This window comes from Xenia sp. Carnegie-2017, unplaced genomic scaffold (genome assembly GCF_021976095.1).
Source record: "Xenia sp. Carnegie-2017 unplaced genomic scaffold, XeniaSp_v1 HiC_scaffold_24, whole genome shotgun sequence".
NCBI classification, from domain to species: Eukaryota; Metazoa; Cnidaria; class Anthozoa; order Malacalcyonacea; family Xeniidae; genus Xenia; species Xenia sp. Carnegie-2017.
Genome location: NW_025813487.1, coordinates 9,156,010 through 9,177,507, shown reverse-complemented (window position 1 = coordinate 9,177,507; position 21,498 = coordinate 9,156,010).

Below are 21,498 nucleotides of genomic sequence, written 5' to 3'. Positions count from 1 at the left end.
TTACCATGCAGCTTATTCCTCTATAATTAGAAAGATTGGTATATCAATTAGATATGGTTTCTCATGCATGTTTAGTCATACTTTATCGAGAGATGCTGCTTTAAAGCTAATTTGTTATGTCGATAATGTATTTTACAAAATATCCTTAATTTTCTAAAATTACTCGTTTTAAGTAAGACTACCGTGTGAACAAAATTATGCTTGCTTGATTCCTATTTTGCATCACATACTCAATAAACGGATGAAGATTTAATTATAAACAAAACTGACCACATACATATCAGTTAAAAGTAGTGATGAAATTATTCATACCTTATTGTTTGTATCAATCTTTTTATCATACTAAGTTTTGTTACATAAACACATTAAAATAACGAGCGAAGATGAAATGAGTCAAGATCTGCTTCAAAAAACAGTATTATGAAACATTAATGACATCTATGTCACAATTATGAGCACAGAATAAAATATACAGAAGAGTCACTTATGTCGGAACCCTCTGATGTTTTGTCCTCGCGCATATGTCATGGTATAAGGAATTTAAGTAGGTCCACTTCCTGTGCAACTGGCTGCTGTATATTTTAATTAGATTACTGGCTGCCGTTAGCCATTTCATCATTCCTATTCGTTAAAAAGCAATTGACTGGCTGCCACTATATGGTAATCACATGCGTAATAAGATATATGTGGCACGAAAAACTTCAATAAAAATTGGCTCTACTGTATATTCTTCTATGGTGTGTCTATGCAGAACATCTCAAATATATAACTAAGTATACATCACTGACTTAAAACAATTGCCATAGAATAAAAATGCATAAATAAGTACCCAGCATACAAGAGTGCATGATAACATGAGACTAGTCAGAGTTCCAAAGGACTCGTCTTTAATCGTAGTAAAGTTTCACAAGTTTTATGGGAGTTGAGAATTAACTATCTATGACAGGATTTGAATGCTAGACGGATGAAAATGGCCATTTTATACATAACTTTTAAAGTCATTATATTATTACTTGCTCTACGGAAACAGCAACATCTCAAATATTTTCAAAACATTTTCCAAATGAATTAAAAAGCTAAGGACCAGTGTTGATTTACATGTAGAAAGGATTATCAAGGCTAGGAGAAGCAGAATGTGATTAATATACGATAGATCCCGATCTATTGTGCTTAGAAACAAAAGAGGGACAAAAATTTCGTTAAATATAACCAATTTACACATTGATCAGTAGCCAATATGTTAGGATACTACGAATAAAAGTTATTGCAGTTACAATGCAGTGTTATTCCCAATGGTTATTGAATTTGTTTACTTTTTGAATACTTAATGAGCTTCTCGTATTTGACAATTCCAATAACTTATCGACAACAAAAACTTATTTGGTTTACAACAGATGGAGTGCCTCTCCTTATTTGACTAGAAATTATGGATACAAAAATATCAGTTGTTTTCCCCCATAATATATCTAACCTGTATGCTTTCCTATTAATAATTCGCATTATATTGGACGTGACGATATTTGAACCTTAATTAACTTGTGAGTAAGTCTACATTTTACTATGGACTAATGATAAAAATGTTCTATTTATGTTCTAATTTACTCTGTCTATTCATTAACAGGGCGTAACAAACTTGTTGATGAGGAAGGGAGGTTCAAATTTATATGAATGCATCTTAATCTAAAGAAAAAATGGTTTCGAAAAGAATTTGAATTCTAAGAACATGAATGTATAGAATGCGATTCTCCCTCAATTATTGAGTTTGCTAAACAATTGCATATGGATGTAATATTTATGATCATTGTAACAATTTCAATGGTTAAAAAGAAAAATTGTATTTCGACATGCCATAACAAATTACAGTCATCAAAGTGTTGGAGGAACCGATATAAAATTAAGATGACAGTCCATATTTTGCATGCTGTCCTTAAAGAGATAGCAAAGCTGACCTCAAGGTCTATTTTCAAATCTGTTTATTCCTTGATTTGTTTCCTGGAGTGAATTGGCATGATCAACATTGGATTCCTGGAGTAATTTGGCATCATCAACAGTTGGATTCTATTAAATTATAGAAATTAGTAAAGTTTTTTATTTGTTTGAATAGTCGAACGGTATGTAGTTAGAACCAGCAAATCGTGAAGTAAGAAAGTTATAGTGGAATACATTGTAAACAAGCTTAAAGAAATATGACAGAATCAAAAGCACAACCAGATTTGTCAAATGGATCACTTTAGGGCAGGCCTGTGAACTGTAGTAGGGCTATCCCTAGGAAGTTAATTGAAGGGAGGCTTATTCACATATCTAGTTGTCAACTGATTTCTATTGAAAGCAATTTACAGTGCCAATGCAACAAAAATTTTGTAAGTTAAATTATGTTTTGCAATGACTAGAACCTTTAAATTACAGTGTACTTTCTAAAACAGTAAATGCATATTCTCGTGATTTTGACGTTTTTGTTATTTTCAATTTATGTAACTTGTGACGTCATACTGCATAACGAGTTCCCACCATGTTTCAAATTCTCTTTAGTTTCCTGCCAACTTCAGATTAATACTAGTTGGCAGCATTTTATCATTACTCCGTCACAATGAAAAGGAACTCTGTCGTTGTGAAGTAAAGTATAAGTAAATATACCTAATAATTTTAGTTCTCATTATCAATGTGACGTCACAAGTTAGATATATCGGACATATAAGAACCTCAATATCTCAAGAATTAAAGTGATGAGCATAAAACTGGTTTAGAATGTTCATTGTCATTTTAAAATATCTCTTCAATAAAAGTATTACTCAGATAGCAAAATTTCCGTTTCATAGGCCTTTAGAATTAAACAACTCGCTTTCAAAAAATTTAATAGGCACAATTGAATATATGAATAACACACCCTCCTCACAAATCAACATACCAGGTGGCGTGACTGTGAGATGTATGTGCGAGGTAACAAAAAAATAGTCAGTGACGAAAAACTTTTTATAAATATTTGCAAAACTTTAAGTGGAAATAGGCAGTTGGACTTTGTGGTTCATCTGATAGTTAAGTAAAATTGTTTCAAATAATAACCTTTTTTAGGAGGAATGTGTTACAGAAGTGCTTTTTGGGAAGTCAGCTCACACACAAAATGACAAAGCTAAAACAATTAAAACACATAGGATTAAAATATGTCACACTTTGTTCAAGCAAATAAAGTTTCAGGAATTTGTAAAGCGTACACAAACGTTGGCTTCCAAATCACAGATTATTTTCTTTTCGTTTTGAATACCTTTTATAGCTCTCTTTAATTATGTATAAACAGTTTCCAAAAACCTGAATCATTATAAACAGAAAATAATGATGTTTTGCCAACAAATGTCATAAAACGAAAAACCCCAAATAATCTACGATTCGGAAGATGAACGTTCGCGTAAGAATGGTCCAAATGTACAGAAACTTTATAAGTTGAACAACATATATATTTTAACCTTATGCATTCAATTGCAATCTATTGGTGTCATTTTTGGCGCAAGCTATTTTTAAATAGTTTCTCGGTAACAAATTTTACTCTAACAACGACTATATGATTTACGAAATTTAACTTTAATAATGTAAATGGTTTGAACCCTGACATCGTTACATGTTTTTAGATGTAGATCGTCATGGTTAGTAGAGTCCTGAGAAGTCAACTTGACTTTAAAGGTGACCACTGCTAAGATTGCCGAAACTTCAGTCAACAACAACAAAAACAGTCCTTCTCATGACTCTACTAACCTCGACGATCTACATTTACAAAGATGTGAAAATTTGACATTAGATAAATCATTGGAAGTCAAACTACTTATTTCCACCAAAGGTTTTTGAGAACCCTGTACGCTGATCGATTTAGCAACGTTCTCTCAACTGTGTTGTTTGTTCAATTTCCCCCAATCCTTTGGGGTAACCATTACCTTCGTAGGACTTCTAGCACTTCAACAGGGCAGCATATTGATATTTACTGTCTCGATTCAGAGAAAATCGTTCGTTCGCAAGGCCGTACTGCCATTGTAGGATTCCAATAGAATATGAATTTCAACAATCGGTTGCAACTAAAAAATACGTCAAACATGTCAAATACATCGTAAATATGAATGGACAACAATTAATAAGAATTTATAAAATTTCAATGTTGCCAATTAGGTGCCAGGTGTGAATCGAATTCTAAATATAAAGATAAGATCCCAACGTTGTGTTTGAGAAGCCATTGGCATTTGATTTTCATATTTACAAAAAGCAAGCGACGTTCGTCTTGATTCAGACATCTCAGACTAATTACATAGACACTACGATGCTCAAAGTTTCTGTTTATTACTTTTACTTTGCTGTGTGCCTTTTTACGAGCAACTATCTATAACTCCTTTTTTTTTCTCATCAGATCTTCAAAACTCTTAAATTGGTCTTTGGAATAGTTGGGAGAATGCGTCCCCTCAGCAAAAGCTCTTTTCAGAATGGAATTTCCCCATTACTTATCCCCCTTATATCTTGTACAGTCTTCTTACATTTCCTTACAATACTAAATATCAGCTTTACACTGTAAGTACATCCCACAAACCTCACATAACTATCTAAGTAATTACATCTCATTTGAAGATGTCTTGAAGTCGAGACGAAACGACAAACGTCACTTGCTTTGTTTTAATAAATATCAAAGAAATCGAGCGCTTATGGTTATCTTTGAAACGATCTGTTGGACCTTTAGGTTGATAATTAAAAAAGAATTCTTTAATATTTCAAACAGGTTACCTTCTTCAGTCCATAAAACACTGTCTAATTCTTGTTGATCAAGGTTATCAACGTCGTCGGCGGCGCTCATGATTCACTGTATAAATAAAAAAACGTCAAACTAGACTAATTTGTCAATTTTGACTTCAAAATATCAGTTAATTTCAATAAACATCGACTACAAATCATCTAGAGTTGCAACTACGTAATAAGTACCGTGCTTATAGCCATGCATTAAAGTCAATAACGAGCATAATTTCTGTTCAACGAGAATGATCATGACGAAGTAAGAGATTTCGAACTATACAATATCACATGTGCAAATGCGTCATTATGTCGCAACAAAACCCCATCATTATTTGCGGACGCAGACGTGGTGCATAATAGAAGTGAAAGCCGTTATGGAGAGTAGCCTTTTAAAATTTCTCAAATATATGTTGACTGATAAGCGATAAAATAAATTGCAGTCTACTGCTGTCGACACCTTAAAAATAAAATTGAATTTCAACAGATAAATTTTCACCAACTCTTTCGATTTTGAAATATAATTTGCCAACAACCATCTATAGTGCGCGTTTGTTCATTTCACATCAAAACAATTGTAAAATCACGCATATATCAACTATTGTTACTTAAAACGAATATCAAAATTCATCAAACATTGCAGTGATTAGTAAACGACTTAATCAATTCAAATTTGGGAAGTGTTATGTCCCAACATTTCTAGGAGTGAATGTTTATTAAATGATTTTTATCTTCTGTCGAATCTTGAAAATATTTCGATCTCGTGGAAGCTGCTTTTAGTTAACCTCTTAATCACAAGCAGTAACTAACGGTGATTTACATTACTAGTCTTTGGGATGGCATGTAATTTTGCATTGCTTACAATCATTCATACAATTAATTTATCAAACTTTTAGCAACATATAGATAGCGATGTTCACGGAAATAATCTTAACAATCTGTGACAAACTGGAATTCGAATTTAGGAGTTCGTTCCCATGTACTTCTTATGTCACTGAAATTCGACAACAAATACTTAATACATGATATTTACCTTTTGATGAAAATGCTTGCAATTTCATCGAAATTTTCTAAAGGCGTCTTCTCAATGAACGATGACTAGAAAATGAAAGTATTGATCTCAGGAAGAATGTCATATGATCTCTGCGTGACTAGAAATACTATATGATTAAATATCATGTGTATAAAACTCACGCTAGTTAACCTAATTTCTTTCAATAATGACGAAAATAGTCAATTTGATAGAAAATTTTTGGTTTCACAGAATTATTCCACAATATACAGCATAAGACTTCGGTAGAAATTATTTACGTAAAGTGCTACACGCAAAGAAAAGTGGAAATTAAAAGTGCTAATTTAATAGTCATTGGTAAAGAAGTGACGACAATAAAAGTGTAGATTTTGAGAGGTCTGGTTGTTCAGCCACCAAGATATGAAAGTTGAAACATTGCCCAGAAAAAACTCAGTTCAACTGTACTACTGATTTGTTTCGCTATAAATTGAGGGAGTTAAAATGTTTCCAACAAGGGTGCAATTTATTTTAGGATTAAATCTGAAGTTTGCAAGTCCCACCCTGTACTCATCCTCAGTAAATCTGTCCATACATAGTAGTTATCTCATTAATGGCAGGAGAGACATGTAATGGAGAAAGTTATTTTAAAATACTTCTGTTTTTCTTGGATTACAGTAAATCACTCTACAAATATGGAATAAGAACAATTTTTGTTAAAAGAAAACTTACATCATCGATAGTGAAACAATTCTTATACTAATTCTTCCTAAGTTAAAATGGGAATAATAGTATATATCATAATTGATTATTTTTACTTTCATTGCAAATTCGTATGTAACAATTAGGCATTTAAAATAAACGACAACTTTTTATTATTAACATCAACACTACATCAAGTCAATTTCAGTAGACTGGATAGTTGAAACATTTTATAATAAAATTTTGTTTATACTAAATCCATTAATGTCTAGTGCTTTTGAGATCATACATACATACAATATAACAATTTATAAAACCAGCACATACAGTGTTTTGTGAAAGAAGCAAAAATCTGCATGTTCCAACAGATATTTCAGAATGCAAGATTAGTAAGATTTTGTTGTGTGACTGGTAACTTTTAAAATAGAGTCCTGCAAGTATTTCAAAGTTTTGAAAATATATAATTTATTAGGGCATTAATTTGATCAAATCCAAACTGAGGTTGTTGCTTTGTTTTAAATATTTTGCTACCATTATATTCAAAGACGTGTTGTCTTATTTAACACATAAACGAATGCAGCGTTGATAATTAAAATTTAAAATAAAATGAATAAAAAAAAACAAATGTGTTGCCTTTTAGGTCCTTCTCAACTAAACCCCAATAACAATACAACATTCTACAGCATAATTCATAAAATGTTCCAAAATTACTGTTTCATTTATGATCAATATAATAAAATTCACTCGCCAGATAATTTTGTTCAAAATCTATATAAATCATTAAAACTTTGCTTACCACTGTTTGTTTTACAGACATTAATGACGATGTGTTTACAGGAATCATGAAATGCGACGTTTGAAAATTGCATCGCTCGCGCATGTCTGACGATTTCTTTCTCTTTCATTTCATAAATTTCTACATACACACATATAATTTTCGCAAGCTCATTATGAAAACAACTTCACACATAAACAGTAGCCAAAAGCATAGACTAATGAAGAAAAGTTAAATCACGTATAATCATTGAGTTCTATAATAACTGGAGAAACGTCAACAAAATTAGTATAAATTATTAGCGCGGCCATGGGTCAAAAATAGACTCAGTAGGTCTAGATCGCTGACGAGTGTGACGTCATAAGACTTATTAAGACGGCAGCGTGACATTCATGATAAATCAAGATGGCATGGAACCGGGCAAAAACAGGGCCACTATTAGAGCAATTTATTTGTTTTTGCAGTTTGCTTGTTCAGTGTTTTCAAATTCCTCAATCAAGTTTATTGGAAACAAAGCGTTAATATGTGTTTTAAGCCATATTGACAATTATTATTGGAATACGTGCGAAAATATCAGCAAAGTGTTGTATAAGTGGTCATTTGGTTGTCTCGAGGCGTTTGTCTACCAAAATGAAATGGTTCATCTGCTTTAGCTCCCGTACTAGTTCGTCAACGTTGAAATACATCATATTAGTACACAAAAGATGGGAAAATTAATCTTCATATTTTTTTTACATAAATTTCACTTCAAGATGCTATTCGTTCTTTCATTCTTCGTATGTTGGCACTTAACAGACACAGTCTGTCGTTTCAAAAGGATGGTTTTGTCAGCTCTTGTCGTAGATGGCGCTCCTTTAAAACTATTCTCTCGAATTAGGTTGGAGAACTGAGTAATGCAAATATTTTACTGTACACATATGCTTAATGAAAACTTCATGACATGGCAATTTTCTTTACACGTAAAATTTCATGCATTGAATGGTAAAATATCCGTAAGTTTTATCTTCTTTACTTATCTTTATACATAAATTATTAAATGAATAACTGAGCAGTATGATGCAGTTTTTGTCTCACAAGTCATTGGTTGTATGTTAACAATTTGATGCAATTAGACATTCTTAGTTATAAAATTGTATTGATAGCATTGTAGAAAAACAAATAATAATAGTAACAAAGTAATATGTGTGCATTTGTTTTAATAAAGATAACTCCTCAGGTTTAGAAACAACTGGCGAATTGTCAAGGATGGTGTTGTACTATAGCATAATAAAAACATATACTATAACCGTATATTGAGGATATAAATACATATATTTTATTCAAGGTACATCTTATAATAATCTGGGACATGAGCATTTTATTTGGTCATGCTATCCTATGTTGCTGTGTTCACTGACTGTAAAACAAGAGATTTTAATGAAATGAACAATGTACGGTAAAATTTACATAATAACAGTAAAATATTCAGATCAAGCTATGCCACTGATGACATCAATATCAAATATTTCATAAGATAATATATAAATTCGTAACACCTTAGCTCTGGTAAAAAGTACTTTTATACAGGATTTATAACTCTCCAAAATTGTATTGTAACAGTATCTTGGGTTATGCATTTGAATGTTACTATGTCAGATTTTGAAATAACCAGTAAACTATAACAAGCTACTGGTATACATGTTTTCTTCTCTTTCGTATAACAACTTGGCTGCAGATCTCATCAGTATAGCCAATGAGATAAGGCAAGTTTCAGCTTATTACGTTTCTCCAACATTAACAGCTTTTCTAAGATCTAGTCAGTAAACAATAGTGCTGCAATTGTAATGTATCTCAGCTCCATCTCCATTCAACGTCAGATGGCCTTGCTAAACTGTGGATGAATCTCACATATCAGTACGAGTACAGTGGGATGCACCTAATGTAAATAAATTGCTTTTTGTCATAAATGTTCAGATTGATTTTCCCATCTTTCTATAAATTGTCAATATGATATATTTCAGTATAACAAACCAGTATTATGAATTTCGTGACAAAATCTGTTTATTTTTAGTGGACGAACGACTCAGAGACAACAAACGACCAATTTTACTCACCCAATATTTCGAAATATTTCGCCCGTATTTTAATAATAACTGTCCAATATGGCTTCAAAACCTTTAATGTGATTTACGAACAATAAAACAGTCGGAAGAGTTTGAAAACAATGAAAAGAAGTAAATTGCGAAAACATCAATTGCCTATAGTGACTCTATGTTTTGCCGGTTCCACGCCATCTTGGATTTATCATGGATGTCACGCAATATATGGCTTCGTTAGTAATCTAGATATACTATATCTATGGTCAAAACATGGCGGTAATGGCGGATTTTGGTAGTCAAAACTTCACTTTGAAATGTTTTCAATATTGCTCCCTCCTGATTTATGTGTTTTACGAAAACATGGCGTTGAAGTATCCATCACGTACATGTAGATTGATAATACGAATAAAATTCAAAGATAAGAAACTTTGAATATTTTTGATAGAAATCAAGTGAGATTTGTTTTAAATTTTGAGATGTAATCTTGTCGGTTATATGGCTGAGTGATTAAAACCTGCGAAAATCTAGATGTCAATATTTAACGATTTTTAAAACAGCAAACTCACTTAACTACAAATGTTGGTAAATATTTTCTTTTAACTGCCTTTCATGATTAAATTGATTGGTCATAATTTAAAATTTAGGCAATTACCTATTATCAAACAGCTCATGACATGTTTTATAAAATAAAACCATTTAAAGATGGATTTCAAATGCACCAATACCATGGTGAATGGTGATAATAACAATGTAATAGTTCTTAAAAGAACTGTTTTAACAGGAACACTAATCCAACAATTCAAAGGAATCGTTATTTACAGCTAGGCACTATGCATTTTTGTGAACTACTTGTAAATAAAACCATTGTTCTCATGATATAACTTACTTTGAGTGCGAGCACTGTAGTGAAATTATAATGCAAACAAAAACAGGTGCCTTTAACGGATATTAGCCTCAGTGAATCAATATTAACTTACTCCTAAACTTAAATTTTTTAGATTTGTTAAGTGAATAAGTTGCATGCGATATGCAGCTTGTCTGTCACAACTATTTAGTGAAATTGTGAATTCTGCAAAAGAACTGTGTCCATACAATAATATGTATGTAATAAATGCTGTGCATCAATGTTAGTATGTATCTTATTATAACAGGGTGCTGTTTTAAACAGTTAATACCAAATTACAATCAAAGGAAATTAAAAATGAACAGCAAGATGAAATGAATCAATATATATTAAAAGAAATATGTAAAATATAAATAAAATAAATTGTAATATCAATAAAAATATAATAAACAAATATAAAACACTTACAATTAACATTTAACGTTGTTTTTGAATAAACTACATTAATTTGCCTTTAAATTGGCAATTTTGAAACATTTGTCACCCTTCTTGTAGATGGAATTTTTCTCTAAAATAGGGCATGTTTGTTTGACATGCCCTTTTTTGCAATATCGACACATCATTCCTAAAAAAATATTAATGTTTCAGATTGTTATAATATTGCAACAAGAGTCTATGCTACAAAATGTGAACCTACTTGCTCTCATGGTTATGTGGTGACCAAAAGACCACCTTCTGACACATCTGCCTATGGAAATGAAAAATTGCAGAACATTCTTACAACAAAGTTTTTTAACAAATATTATGTACCATACCATGAAATTTGTTTCTTCTATCTGTAATGTAACAAAGATAATACAATGTTAAAATATTATTAATCAAGTATCATTACATGAACTCCAGATATCTTAGTGACTCAGCTTTTCTCAATGACCTCCTCTAACTGACCTTCAGTCTATAAGGAGATTGACAACTGTATGTATGATCATGCATTAAACAGTTGAAATTGATCACCTGATTATCATGTTCTTCAATAGTACAGTCATCCTGGGTCAAATTTATTTGATTATCATCCATGACTAAATCTGGCATAGGCACAAGGCTTTTTCAAATTCAACCCCCTCTTACAATAGATTCAATACATGAATTCATTCACAGGAATATTAAAGTTGTGTTCTATATAACTAGCGGCATCTAGTAAACCTTTAGCCTTCATCACTGTAGTCTACATTCTGTATCCAAATTGTGCAAAAATCAAAAGAGCTTTAAGGACACATTTTAAATTTAGATACCTCCTCTATTGTATGATACATACCACAGCATTTTTTGAATATAGTTGGCACCGCATTCCGGTTTTAACACAACTCTATTCCTGACTGTTTCCTTCATATGGTCAGAAAAATGTTTCTGAACAAATCGACTCCATTTCTTTGGGGCAAACTCATTCATAGTTCGAGAGTTTTGCTTAATGCTAAACACCCACATCTCCAAAAGATGTGGGTGTTTTACTGCATCTGAAAGCTATAATGAGCAGAAAGTTTGAGATAAATACAATTTTAAATTAAAGATTATGCTTTAAAAAATTAAAAACTATGACAGAAATGAGTATCACGCCATCAAACGACAAATTACAAAAACGAAATTCTTTGTTTTGAGAAATAATAAGATAATATTTTATTGCATACCGGTGCCAAAGTTTGTTTTCTTGCTATTTTGCATCCATATACCTTTAAAGATTGCGGCACTTTTTGCAATACAAGTATTCAAATAAGACTTTATCAACAAATGTTTTGATATTTATTGTTAATGTCTATAAACACACCAATTGTGGTGGTCAAATCGGAGGGGCGAAAAAGTTTTTTCCATTTCATGGACCCGCGTCTCTCCGCTGACTTTGTACAAAATCCTACATCATTTTGCCATTACGAAGGCCCAGGCAGTGAACTCCATATATATATCTGGAATAATGCTTCACAATACATTTTATAGATATAAAATTGAAGCCAAAGTCCTAGTCTCTTGCGCGGATCTTTGTACGTCAGTTCCAGTCCTTCAGAATCGAATATTCACGCGGTTTGTACCGCGTCAGTTTCATTCCCTGAGTGCCAAACATACAGCCAATATAAATTTACAAATTGCAAAGCATAAACACGCAAACAACATCATGACTGCAACACTAGGCAACTCTTCGCAAAGGTTATTTTTACAGCTGAAACTTTACTACAGTGAGTTCGTTTGTAACTTACAACTTGTAACGAGGAAAAGCCAACTGAAAATTACACTGTTTTGCCTAAAGACAATACAATAGAAAATATGACGAAGAAAATATTCAAAGCATAAGGTTTTCTTTCGTCGGAGAGTAAACAGACGGAGAGAAACACAAAAAAGACAGTGTTTGTCTTTGTCATTCAAAGATGGTTAAAGATCTGTTTTTCCGAATAAAAGCTTGAATATCAGTTTCGCAAAAATATCGAGTCTATAACTCGCATTTTTACTTTTACAAGTGATTGTATTTTTCATCGATTTTGATAGTGCTTGAAACTTGAAATACTAAATGGTTTATCATCTCGATATCAATAATTGAATATCATAAGACTTTGATATGTTTTAAAGAGAAAACCGCAGCGTTAGAGCAGATCTTCAAAGTTCACCTCATCTTGCTTCTCGATTTATCACTTTGATTCACTTTCCGTGAACCTTTTCATTACAAACATTTCGTTATTTTTACGCTCTGATCAAGATCCGAATCTGCATTACCAAGGGACAAATGATTTAAAAATAAAATAATAGACACGCGAGCTAGAGCCTGACGTGTGATGACGAATGATGACAACAAATATTTTTTGCTTGGTTATCATTCCAGTTATTCAAATGTCGAGTTCACTGGGCCCAGAACGGTGTCGACACAATAACTGGAATAATCTTTCAAATAAAATTAAACAAAATGTTGTCGTCATCATTCGTCATTACCGTCAGCTCTAATCTCTCGCGTGTTCAGTAATTTTTTAATCATTGTCCTTAATATAATAATGAAGTTAATCGATCAGACCGTAAAATAACGAAAATGTTTGGAGAATAAGGTTACGAAAATCAAAAGTAAATCGAAATGAATAATCGATGCCTCTTACGGTTGCCTCCTTCATTCAAAATCACAAAATAAATCATTGAACCTGGGAGTATCGTTACATGTTTGTAAATGCGATCGTCAGGTTGGTATAGTCCTGAAGGACTGTTTTGTTGTAGCAATGGTTTGGTGGGAGTATCGTTACATGTTTGTAAGTAAAGATCGTCAGGTTGGTATAGTCCTAGAAGGACTGTTTTATTGGAACAATAAATGGTTTGAACCCGGGAGTATCGTTACATGTTTTGTAAATGTAGATCGTCCAGGTTGGTATAGTCCTGAGAAGGACTGTTTTTGTTATTGTTGTGACGTTTTGCAAACAACGTGCTTGGTAGTCATCTTCAGAGTCAAAAAATGACTTGGAAGGAATCTTTAAGGATATTCAATTTTGATATCAAGGATGACAACCATTTAGTAACACAAGCACTATCGGAAATCGACTAAAATACAATCGCTCTGTAAAGAAGTAAAAATGCAGGTTATAGACTCAATATTTTCTATGAAACTGGATATTCAGAGTATCTTTTTCGTCGGAAAACAGATCTTTAAATCCACTGGAAATGACAAAAAGACGAACTGTCTGACACCGTTTGAAATTTACCTTCGTGTTCAAGAAAGGGCACTGCTTGAATATTTTCTCGTCATGTTTCCAATTGTATTGTCTTTTAAGCATTGGATTCATGAATTTTCAGTTGGCTTTTCGTCGTTACAAGTTGTAAGTTACAACGAACTCCTGTAGTAAAGTTTCAGCTATGAAAATGGCCTTTTGCGAAGAGTTGGCCTCATGTGTTGTTTGTCGTGATGTTGTTTATGTTTACGCTTTTGCAATTTTTATTCAAATATATATTGGCCGTGTATGTTTGGCACTCAGGAATGAAACTGACGTACAAAACCGCGTGAAAATCGACTTTGGGGACTTTAAGCTGACGTACAAACCGCGCAAAGAGACTAGGACTTTGGCTTCAATTTTATATCTATAAAATGTATTATCGTTATCATTCAGATATATATATGGAGTTCATAGACCAGGCCCTTGCCCCTCAGGTCTTATAGAGCTCAATGCGTATAATACTTCCGCTGGCATGAGAACAAGACTCTTGCTGTAAAGAAGAAGGGGGAGGGAGGGAGGGGGATGATACGTTGCAGATATTTTTGGCTTAAGCTGATATCGACCAATCACAGGTATATTTACTCAGACCCTCATATTTACATCTACATTGGTATCAACGAAATCACCCAATCAAAGAGCGGCGGAAATTTTCGCGTTCAAACAATACCTACAGCCACTGAACCGACCAAAGAAGAATTATCCGAGTCTCGGAAAGAAATCAAAAAGTTCGGATTCTTCGGAGGTAAGATCGGAATTCTACAGAATTACACAAAATGCGCACTTCTATGAAAGTACGTTATTTCACACCAATAAATTTGCAATTAACGCTACATGATTATAAACAGAATGTTGGTAAATAAGCTGATTTGTTATTTTCAAAACATTGTTACAATCGGATTTTCTTCGAAGAAAACGCATTTGGTGATTTATTACACTAACTTTATTCTAACGAAGGTACATTTATACGTCGCTACGTTAATAGTACAACCCTTACGCCATGTCTCACATTACTCTAGTTCGCGAAATGTACACTATGGTACGTATTAGAATATTCTTTATCAGTTGATGGTTTCTGTGAAAAGAGCAGTTTTTCGATGTTATTTTCTGCTAATAACTCATACAATACAGTTCTATAACAAAAGAAAAGTATAGTCATTTTTAACCTCATGGTTTCCAGAACCACAGGTACTAGAATTCCATTTGAAAGTTGGTGCTACAGTTGATGAAATAAATAGAAAGTTTACATTCTCATGTTCAAGGTGGTGTGGACGATAAATATTATTTCATAGATAATATCAAATGGTTTAGAAGCATGGCAGATATGCTGGCAGCAACTCAAGCTTGATTGAAATGCTGATATGCAATGAAATGCTCTCTAAAGGTAACATTTTAATGAAACATCATGTTCCCCATATGCTTCCCTGCAGATGGTGGCTACCTAAATTTTAAAAGAGAAACCACCAAAAGAAAAATTTTTCAAATCAAAGTTATCTTAGCAAAATGGTGGTCAAGTGCACAAGGTTAATTTAAGCATTTTGAGTAACAATATTAATACTTTATAATTTTTGAGCGATATGCAATGAGCACTAACAAATAAAGCCATGATTAGAATTGTCAGTGAGTTTTAATGGTTTGGTCCATAACTTCAATAAGTCCTGAAATGAGAAATAATTTGAACAAATGATCACAAGCTAATAGTTATGTTTTGCATCTGAATTTGCATAAAATTACAAACAATAATTGCTTTAATGCACCAAATAGACAGCTTCAAGATTCTGCACCATAATAATATCTGTTTAGAACATTTTTTCATTAACTACAAATCCTAGAATTTAGCATAATAGAGATATGAGATGATCATTAATGTTGATTTAACCTCTCTGAAAATGTTTCAAAACACCTAAAAATATGAATAAAGTAGATTTATTTACAAGTGAAACATAATATATGAATTAAAACAGTTAATGAACCAGACAGGGGGCTGTTGAGGAGCCCCAAATAATAGTTCGCCTATGCTTACTTTCTCTATTAATTTCAGACACATAGACCATGCTACCTATTAAGAAAATACATTTAAGTTCGACATCTCTAAGGACAAATTTCATATTCTTTACAGGGGTGGTGCTAACAAATTTTTTTTAGGGGGTGCTGGTAAGGAAGTGATGTAAAGACAATGTAAGGGTCTATAATTTATGGTGGTCTAGTAGTGTTAGCCATCAAAGGTTGTGTAGAAAAGTATTTTGCCCTGAAAACTCAATGCTGATATGTTTAACTAAAATTGAAGTGGTAATTAAAATGAAATTTCATTAGAGGCAGGCAATTGGTTGGGGAGTGAAATCTAGGGTTTGGGGTGTAGTACCCATTCACTATGTAAATCCATCCATGTCACATGTATCTGCCAAACGGACTTGAGCCAATTTGTGACTTATTTCATTGTACTACCACCTACTGATTTTCAAAAGATTTCTGCATACCTTTTATTATAGTTGTCACATGATAAGGAGCTCAAATTTCACTACAGAGATAAAGAATTTCACGACAACGGCATAAACTCTTTCAACTTCCAAATCACTCAATGCTAAACGCAAATATTTTACCTTCGCTGTTATTTTGCCATTATATTAGCAGTTTCTATGTACAACGATTAGGGAAAGATCAGTCCAGTGTATGTCCACGCGGCACGCTCTGCCTCTGGTAGCATTGAACATACAAACAGATTGTTCCAGTTCATCTAATTTGATTGAACACTGCCCCGTCTGTTTCCATGTACAATTTAAATCAAACATTATGATTCATAACGGTAACAGTTCAATCACTCTACAAAATACAATGACATTTCGACTGTCGACCTTTGTTTGCCATATATAACTATGAAAGCATGACAGGAAAAAGCACGAATTGTTTGAGAAATGACGAAATCATAGCTGGGAAGAAATGAATTGAATAGATGTAAATATTTTTCTCGATCTATTTGGATTCATTGTTTGATAGCGATTTTGAATCCGATACGAATGAATCATGTATTCAATACTGATTCAGTATCAAGCTTGCTTGAACAGGACTGGTAGAATTTAACAGTGTATAATGATAAAATAGAAGTAATCTTTTTCTACATTAATTTATGATTCAAGTTTACGATATTTTTTCTGATAACAATAACAAGTATGGTAGCATCAATGTACGTAAAAAACCCTGAATATATATATCCAGGGAGAAATAACTGTGATTTCATGCAAATTATTTTCTAAGATTTTTAAGAAAACTAAACAAACAGAATTGTTAACAAACAATAATGCTGGTTTAATAGTTATTGTGAATTTAACAGTTTTAATTTTTTATTATTTTCTATATTTTTAAATTAACCACTCAAACTTTTTCAATGTGAGGCAATGATAATTCAGAACTAGCTTCATTGAAATACTGAGTGATGCAATGAAATGCTCTTCAAAGTAATGTTTAATGGTGAACATTCCGTCTCCAAATCTTTCCTGCTAATCTTGTTGCCTAATATGCACTTTGACAAAATTGCAAATGAGAAACCACACATAGCACGATGATGCAAATTAGATTATCTTTAGAAAAACAATGGAAAATTCACTTGGTAAATTAAAGCTTAATTAAGGTTTTAAGGAAGCTTATTGAGCTTTAAATGAAATACATACCATACGCTACTTTGAACATGATCGTATATATGACAGTGAGTTTCTACTCAACTAAAATTAAGTTCCTGGAATGAGGAAAAAATTATTTTCAGTAAAGAATCACAAGATAATTACTTCAACTAAAATGAATACTCCTCCTTAAACAAAACATTAAGATGCATTATTAGGGGTGTTGAAAGCATACAATAAGTGGAAAACATGACACAACTGCCAAATTGGTGAGACGATTTTAAAAGATGTGCCCCTCATTTTAGTCCTTCCAGTGCCGCTGTGCAATAATATAGGTTGCATCTGAATTTGTTGCAAACTAAATTATTTGAATTCACCAGAAGAATGGCCAGCTTCAAAATGTTGCACTACATTCTTTCTGCACATGATAATATAGCATAGGAAACTATTTTTTTGAAATTCTCATGATTTTTTAAACTGCATCATCTTGTCTACAATAATTCCTCATTGGCATCTTGGTTGCAAAATATTAATTTGTAGAATAACAAGATGTTCATTCTTAGTGACTAATCCAATGTGACAATTTATGTTTAATACATTATGAGCATTGATCTGTGTAGATTGCTTCCCCTGTTCCATATGTTGTGATCATTTTAAAGCAGGTGGGGCTGTCAAAGCTCCCAGACTGGATCTGGTAATAAAATTACCAACTCTGATCACCTGAACTAACCTCTCCTAAAACACTTGCAAGATACAAATAAAGAGCTTGATTCTAATTCATGCATTTTAAAATTCACTCTATATTCAAGGTTAGTTGTCGAGGACTGCATCTCAAATTTCGCTAAAGACATTAAAAATTTCAGGACAACACTTTCCCAGGGCCACTGCTACAACATAGTTAGGAAAGTGTTATTCATTTATGCAACAGATATGAGTTGGACGCATTGAGTTCTCTGTGACCTTGAGGTCTTATACAACTCAATGGTTGGGTGCAACAGAATATATGAATTTCATAGTGGTACGACCCTGTCTAATCATTTAATACTTGTTTAACAAATATTTCACCTTCGCAGCTATTCTTTTCTTTGTCTTAGCACTTTCCATGCACATTGACCAGAGAGTTTCACAATGTTTATTCCCGTGTAAACAGTATAAAGTTCACCCCCTTTCTGGCTGCAATTCAAACAATCATTTCCAAATTGCAATTGGCTCCAATTTCGATTCAATACTTCCCCAGTCTGCTTCCACATACAATCAAACTTCACGATTCACTACGGCAAGAGTTCAATCACCCTATCAATCCAAATGGGACGGCCTTTCTGTTAGAAATGCGTCGAGATTTCGACTGTCATTTGCCGCCATACGGCTACTCCACATGCACTAGTTCGTGTTGCAGGGAAATGACGTAATTGTAGAGATAAATAATGATTTTATTTTAATTTTTTTGCTTCATCGGATTTGATTCATGATTGGATTCGATTCCGACACGGTATGAGTCCAGTATCGTGTGAATAGTACTAGTACAGAATGTACATAAGCTTGTATAGGAATTATGGTATAAAAATAGAATTAATTTAAGTTTATGGTACAAATGCCGGATTTTCCCAGATAACAAAGCGTGCCATTGAAGTAAATGTGACTTTAATCAATACTTTTTACCTTATGCTCTTGTAAAAAAAAAACCAGAATATTTCTAGATAATAAAAACTTTAAGCTCAGCAAGTCATCTTTCTAAATTGGAAAGGATGTGCTATAACTTATTGTAAGGAAACCAACCAAAAATTGCTTTTCTTGAATTCGGACATGCCCAGAGTGGACAATGTGCCATTGTGCCATGGTACGTGGGCCCTTACTAGTATATGAAAATGGACCCTTTATACACATATCTATGAAATACCAATGTTACTGAAATTAAAATTATTTGATTCTCGTACTTTTGCAGGTGTGACCGAAAACAGTAATAAGTAAATGGTTTGAACCCGGAGGATCGTTACATGTTGTAAATGATGATCGTCCAGGTTAATAAAGTCATGAGAAGGACTGTTTTTGTTGTTGTTGACTGGCGTTTCGACAACCTTAGCGGTAGTCATCTTCAGAGTCAAAATATCAGAAAACAGTCAAGAATTTAAGCAGTTCAAAGGTGCGCAATAAAACTCCCCGGATGTTAAAGGCAACAAAAGTTCCAAGAATGTATAAATACTTCAGATCAGCGTCAAAGTCATTGAAAATGAAATGTTTCTCTTTTTGCCGCAGGGTTTGGTTGCACGAAGCCTGGATAGCGTTATCCACTGGATAGCAAGTTTTCTGAACGCTCATAAAATCTCTCATAAGAAAAATATACGATTTGAACTGTGCAATCACTGAAATAAATATTCTTTCGAAGATTACAAAATTTCTTTGTCGTAAGAAAATATAAACGCCTTTTACAAGTTTGAAATTTTCGCTATCAATAGATAACACTATCCAGGCTTTGTAACCGGCCCTAGGACTGTGAGCTGGATAAAGACTACATACAAAATGTAACGATACTCACGGGTTTAAATCATTCACTATATCAATAAAACACCAATATATTGCCATTCGTGATTTAATCAATATTTTGTACTTTATTCGAGACATCCTTTATTACAAAACTTAACGTACTTTTGAAACTTTCTATATGTAGAAGTAGAATGGTTGGTTACAATAATGGATCTAATTCAGCCGATGAGTTCCACCTTATTTTGCCTATTCAAGAGACATCTGATGGTGAGTATACTGCCATGCCAAATCATGGACCAACGACTTATCAAAACATATCTAAACATGAATCCTCGTGTAGTAATTATAAATTGCGAATCAAATGACTTTTCTTTTGACTTAGGGAGAAGTTATCTTAATGATGATCTAGATAATGACAAAATGTATTTCCCAGTGCATAAGGAGGAGTCCGTTGAAGATGATTTTCTTAGTCAGTTAGAAAACAGCAAAATAAATAGATCTTTAGATAAATAGTACTGCCCAGCAAACAATACGTAATATATAATGAAATAGATTTAGTTGACATATATAATTTTAATTTCTTAATGGGGGTTTTATCAATGATGTTCATTAAAAAATACAATTCTTGCCAGCGCTAAAGGAAATTTGCCGGAAAGAATGAACATCTGCGTATTGCTGCGTGCGTATAATAAAAGTTTGTATCAACGCACATGCATTTATGATTAAGAAGTGAGAAAGGAGTTTATTTTGAGTAGCTACTCATATTCAAACATCATTTTGAGAGAATAGGAAGGAACTATCCGTAGTCAATCTGTTAAAACATATGTAACTCGGGCAAAACGAGATATATTGCTGAGCATTGCAGAAATAATTCACATACTGCTCGTAAAACATTTCATGTAAATGTGGAAGCTTATTCTATTGGAATATTTTAGCAAAAATCTTGCAATTGTAGAAGAAATCACTCTGCTATTAATTAGAGAGAACCCGATTAGCGTGAGAGAGCGTTTAGAAAACGGGCGTTGGTCTCAAATTCAAAATAAAATTTACTAAAGCGTATTGTACGTAGCTGCCGTCTGGTTTAATAGACTTCACTAGCACACCAAAACTGCTTTCTCTTTGAAAGTGGTGAAAAAAAATCATAATCTTTGAAAAAATGAAACAGGCTACGTCACCTGTTCAATTTGTATCCTCTCACCAAACTGCTTAGTAAAGTATAAAATCGTGCAAAAATTGGAGCAAAGAGAACTGTGATAACACCACTGAACTATTAAATGAAGATATGATCTTCGCACTTTGCTGGACAATTTAAGCAATCGTCTCAGGACCTGAAAAATCAGTCACCTGATTTTTCAGGTCCTGAGACTTCTTAAATTGTGCCAGACAATCTTCTTAATTCAAACACCGCACTGCATAAAACATTCATACCACTGAACTATCATAGAAGGAAGGCTGCCTGTAATAGATAAAAGCTAGGGCTTTCTTTACAAAACTTTAATTGCCGAAAAGTTG